Raw genomic sequence first — 6330 nt, forward strand, 5'->3', positions numbered from 1 at the left:
TAATACATCTCTATTTCCATACAAAAATATGTTTAATGTCACACTATTTGATGTACGCTTTTTTCTTCTTATATATAAATGGTATATATATACCATATATATATATATATACATATAATATTTTTAATCTATTAATTTCTGTTTTTTCTAATAAAAAGATAATCATCTTTTCATCGCATTATTAACGTGTAGTTTGAAAATGATAACGTGATATTTATTTTTATATATTTTTCTTTCTATTTACGGTGGTAGCAAAGCACGAAACACGATGCCAATCATTAGAGAATCTTTGTACCCAAATTGTACTTTTAACGTAGCAAATCAAGAAAACAACGGGGGGCACCATTCTAATTTTCCCATTAAATTAAGGATTCGTGGATCCGTCCTTTTCAATTTGATTCCCATTCGGTTTCTTGATTTTTCCCACACACACGAGGACTTTTAAGTGAGAGGGACCCTATCCTCCTTCCTCTTTCTGTATAATATCCAACTTGAGCTGTCGCTTTGGGGTAACCCTGGCATTCATATTTTCATCTTCTTGAATGCTTGTCAACGTCCCCGCAGTAAAATAATCCTGCGAATCCCCTTTTGTTTTTACTTACCATCATTAAATTTGATCGTCATTTTTTTGTTGGTCAAGTTGTTTTTTATATTCCCCCACCCTTTATGTGATTGTCGACTCTATAAATATTTAATCGTTCTTTCTTTCAAGATTTGATTTTTCATCCTTTTATTTGAGTATAAAAGGTATTTTTATCTGCGTGTTAATACTGGGATTCGTGGAAATTACCTTTAGCCTGGAGGATCATGGATAATTAGTCTTTATTATTTCTTAATGTGATCTATGATATTTTCTGGGAAGATTTCTGGAAATTCTTAGGGCATTAATGAATTGGAGAAAAAGTAGAAACTGTTTGGCTTTACAGTTACAAATTGGTTTCTCTTTATTTTCAAGAATTGTATGTGCATGTAAAGATTTTCTAAGATTTGGGGGTCAGTTGATTTGTATTACTTCTTGGTAATTAATTATGTTTACCACTCAAATACATAGTTGCCTTGTTTCATAGTAGGTGCAAATCTGATTTCTCTTCCACCCACATTCGTCATTCAATAATCTGCATAGTATATTACAAAGGCAACATGTGTCTTCAGCGTTTGATTGTTCTGTGTTTTGTTGTGTAAACTGCTTGAGTTATTGTGTATTCAGCTTATAATCCGTGTTTTTTTGTCAACCATGTTGAATTTCTCGGGAAAAAATGATCTTTACGGTAAATTTGTTTCATTCTTCTCTAACAGTGGAAAATAGAAGGCAGGTAGTTGATAATTAGACATAACATATCAGTATCGTGAGTTATTAGTGAATAGGTATCGCTAAGGTTGAGATTTGCTGAAGCTAAATTTCAGTGCCTGTTTCAGTGAGATCATGTGTTTGGTTTTTTTCTCATATGTTCTCTTTCAGCCATATTCATTTTGCTTGATTATCAATATGGTGTTTGAAAAATGATTTCTTTTGAGTTAACAATCTCCATTAGAACATGAAATTAATTTATTATTGTTTCAGATTTCTCAACAAGATAGTTTTGTTCAAGAACGGTTCCGCGTATAGGTTCTATAGTTCCATTCTTACGGGAAGGTCTGAAGTCTCTGAACCACACATCAGTACGACTATGCTCCTAACATATGCTTCAACTAGTAACTGAATCATGATGAGAATGAAGGTTTGCGTTATCACCTGAATGCAGAATTTACCCTGATGAATCATTTTATATTTACATATTGTTTTCCACTCTCAAATTTCCCCATTTACTCGGGCTTTGCTTTTTCATGGCTCAGTTTCTTTAGAATATGGAATAGATAAATACTCATAGTAGTTTTCTTCCAGGAGCAGCATTCCAGAAATATGCCAAAAATGACGACAGCCTAAAGAGTCCAGGCAGTCCACTGAATGAAAGGTGCAAGAGTGACAGAATGACCATTCCATAATTGTTTGAGTTGTTTTTGAGAAATTATTTATGCTTGCTAGAATACTCGTTCCTAGTTGTTTACAAATTTTGAAATATTTCTATTTGTGTCTACTGAAGCAGGTATCTGCAAGATGGGTTCCTGCTGAAGCATGTAGACCCTTACTCGAAGAAGCTCCAGTATTCTATCCAAACTGCTGAGGTTCATTTTTTCTTTCAAAATCTGAAATAGAGATCCATACTGTTACTATCTTGTTGGTACCTGATATGAAGTTGAAATATTCTTCAATTTTTAGGAGTTCCAAGATACCCTTGGTTATATAGCGAGCATAAGGTCCACAGCCGAGGCATATGGTTATTTGCAAAATTGTGCCTCCTGCATATTGGAATCCTCCTTGTCCCCTAAAAGATAAGAAAGTCTGGAAGAACACGACATTTTCTACAAGAATTCAGCAAGTAGATCTCCTCAGAATAGAGAACCCATGAAGAAAAAACTAAAGCCAAAGAGAAAAAGAGGAGGCTATTTAACACTAGACCGAGGAGACATGCTCATCCTGAGAGTGCCGAATCATATGCTGCATGTGATACTGACGAAAAGTTTGGTTTTCAATCGGGACCAGACTTTACCCTTGAAGATTTTCAAGATTTGCAGAGGAATTTAAAGAATCGTACTTTGGATTGCACAACAGAACTCAAGAATGCTCTAGTGAGACTGGACAGATTAAGAAGGGGTTTCCATCTGTTGCTGACATTGAAGGAGAATATTGGAGGATCATCGAGGAGCCTACGGATGAGGTTGAGGTGAGAAACTTTAAATTAACCATGTTTTTTACCCTTTTTTCAGATCCTTTAGTACAAGTAAGCTTACAATATTTAACTTTGTGTGACAACCATAGGTATACTATGGAGCTGATTTGGAAAGTGAAACACTGGGGAGTGGATTCCCTAAAGAATCATCGTCAATAACAGACTCTAAGATAGATCAATATGTAATCTCAGGGTGGAATTTGAATAACTTCTCACTTCTCCGGGCTCGGTTCTGAATTTTGAAGAGCACATCTCTGGGGTAGTTGTACCATGGCTTTATATTGGAATGTGCTTCTCATCATTTGTTGGGTGAGTTACTTTCTCTGCAGTAAACTTGCCATCTATGCAAAGTTACTTTTGTATGTCGACCTGATTCTTATGTATATGATCGTTCTTATGTTACTTACGAAAGCATGTTGAAGACCACCATCTCTACTCTCTGAACTATCTCCACTGGGGGGATCCAAAAATTTGGTATGGGGTTCCTGGAAGTCATGCCTCGGCATTGGAGGATGCTATGAGGAAACACTTGAAGATCTATTTGAAGAACAACCTGATTTACTTAATGAATTGGTAAATCATAATCCTCCATGTCCTTTTCTTTTGGCATCATCATAATATTATGCTACATCATGTATGACTTTAGGACCACTTGTGACAGGTCACTCAGTTGTCTCCTTCAATTTTGAAGTCAGAAGGTGTACCCGTGTATCGGGCTCTTCAGAAACCTGGGGAATTTGTTCTCACCTTTCCAAGAGCTTATCACTGTGGATTCAACTGTGGCTTTAACTGTGCAGAGGCTGTAAATGTGGCTCCCGTGGATTGGCTACAGCATGGACTAAATGCAGTTGAGCTGTATAGTAAACAGTGTCGCAAAACGTCATTGTCACATGATAAGCTGATGTGGCTGCAGCCCAGAAAGCTATCCGGGCTCTCTGGGAGATCTCCATTCTCAAGCAAGAAAACCCAGAGAACTTGAGATGGAAAAATGTCTGTGGAAAGGATGGGAAGCTTACTGAGGCTATCAGGGTAAAGTGGCAAAAATGAATGCACATCCATGTCTGATTCTTTCTTTATATCTATTATACTTATTACTCTTTTATTTGAATTTTAGAGGAGGGTTCATTTAGAGAAGAAAAGAATCGAACGTCTTCCACATGTTACCAGCTTTCAGAAGATGGAAGAGTATCTTGATCTGCACATAGAGAGGGAATGTTTTGCATGCTTTTTTGACTTGCATCTATCTGCAGCTTCTTGCAATTGTTCCTCCAAAAATTCGCATGCCTTAAACATGCAAATCTCATATGTTGCTGTGAACCAGACAACAGATTTCTCATCCTCCGTTACACCATTGATGAGCTGAACACATTGGTCGAGGCACTGGAAGAGTGCACAGATGCTCTCAAAATATGGTCATCCAAATACTTTCAGGTGGCATTGTTAACTGATAAAACCTATGATTTTGACAAGCTAGATGGAGGCAGAGATGAAGATGGAGTTCATCACCCCAAGAGAGAGGAAGGAATAAATAGGGGGGAGTGATTGTTGCTCATCTGAATCAAATGTGGCTTCAGATGATGGTCAGCCTTTAGGTTCAAGAAATACAGGTCCTTCTTCTAGTGTTTCCATTCAATAGCACTTTGAAAAACGATCCAGAGGAGCATTTAGCTAACAAGATTTCTGAGGTTGGGCCAGATTCTGAAGAGAGGCTTGACTTCTGCGTTGAACCTATAAATTTGGGTTCTGTTGTTTGTGGAAAACTGTGGTGCAACAAGGCGTTCATATTCTCGAAAGGTATGTGTCCGGAATAAACAAAAATTCCTTGAAGGTGTGTTGGCTTTCATAATTATTTAATTGGTTCTTACGCAAAGTCATGAATGACTTGTACAGGATATAAAGTCGGGTAAAATTCTTTAACATTTTGAATCCGATGATTAGGAGTACCTACACATCAGAAATCCTGGATGGTGGACTACTAGGCCCCCTATTCAAGGTAATCTTCCTAGATCCCCAAGTCTTAAACGAACCTTACCTTTTGTTACTCTCGCTATAACAACCATTCTGATAGAAACTTTCGATTACCAGGTTAGTCTAGAAGAGCATCCACACGAGAGCTTTACGAATACGTCAGCACAGGGATGCTGGGAAATGGTGCTTCAGAGAATTAACCAAGAAATTACAACGCAGGCATGCCTAGGAAAGCAAGGATTGCCTCCATTGCAGCCTGTTAGTGGCGTGGATGGTCTTCAGATGTTTGGATTTCTTTCTTCATCTATCATTCAGGTAAATCTGGCTTCTCGTTTTTTTCGTATCCTCTGTTGAGAACTCAACCAAGAAATAATATGGCTACTGTGTTCATTTGATTAGTTAAGAAAATGCTAATTAGAGTATATTCAGGCTATTGAGGCTCAGGATACTCATCACTGTTGCGTTAAATACTGGAATCACAAGCTCTTAACTCAGAAGTCTTCAGAAACAAGGTCCGGGGAAGGAGAAAAAATAACAGATAGCTATGCAACTGACTCGGCCTTGCAGGAAACTTCTGACAGGTTAACTCTAGGTTGTGATATTTTTTTGTCTGATGATGAAATACGGCCTATATTCAGAAGGCTGTTGAGAAAAGCTGATTCTGAAGAGATGGAAGTACTGCACAGAATATTGTGCCAAGAATCAAAAAGTCATCTATGGAGAATAGCTGTTGAAACACTGACAGAGGAGATCCAAACAACAAAGAAATAATTGAAGTAGCGAATCTTTAACATTCCGCCATTCTTTTTGGGGTTAAGCGGCCCTTTTTAGTCAATTGTCATTCTTTTCAACCTTGGTATAAAAAGTGGAAGTTCCTGGTTTAGATGATACAGATTTTATAAATGATTTTTCCCCTGGTATCTTCAGTGAATAACCGACAGCTGTTGACTTTTGTATGGATTAGAGAACAATTTTATTCATGAATCTAGCTTTAATATTTTCAAAATTGTATTCCAACTGTTGAGCTGATATTGCTCCTGTTATTATTCCTGGTTGTCTGCTAGTAAATTTCTTCTTACTGAATATGTACTAAATAACATCACATCACATCACAGAAGAAAACGATAGCTGTGGTAAATAAATGAAACTATCTAAAGTCATTGAACTTGCTAACAGATCTCATCTCGGTGAATATTAAATTCTGAAAACAAATCATATTAACCCATAAAATGCGTACATGACACTCAACAATTTGACTTAAAAGAATCATATAAATGTTTTATTATACAAATCAAGAATGATGATGCTTTCTTATTGTCTTCATGTTCTATAAGATGCAACTTCATAGATCTTGGAAGCAAAAACAGCGGAAATGACACAAAAGATAACCAAACACTCAGTGCACGAGCATGCTGCGCTGGAGCTTAAATCAACATAACCTCCCCTGAGAAATTCTGGTTTGAACCCTTTGGTGTTACAGGCGAAGATTTAGGCCTTGGGGACTTCTTTTTATTTTTCTTGGGTGGTGAAAGAAGACCATTGTTCCCGTAGAGAGAGTAATCAAGAACGTTCTTGATGCCATGCAGGGAGAATG

General features: G+C 37.1%; 1 pseudogene; it reads left to right on the forward strand.

Moving 5' to 3' along the window:
* Nucleotides 1–2012: 2012 nt before the first annotated feature.
* Nucleotides 2013–5719, forward strand: LOC140837826 (lysine-specific demethylase JMJ18-like; annotated as a pseudogene).
* The last annotated feature ends 611 nt before the right edge of the window (nucleotides 5720–6330 follow it).

The sequence above is a fragment of the Primulina eburnea genome, chromosome 8 (genome assembly GCF_022965805.1).
Source record: "Primulina eburnea isolate SZY01 chromosome 8, ASM2296580v1, whole genome shotgun sequence".
Lineage (NCBI taxonomy): Eukaryota > Viridiplantae > Streptophyta > Magnoliopsida > Lamiales > Gesneriaceae > Primulina > Primulina eburnea.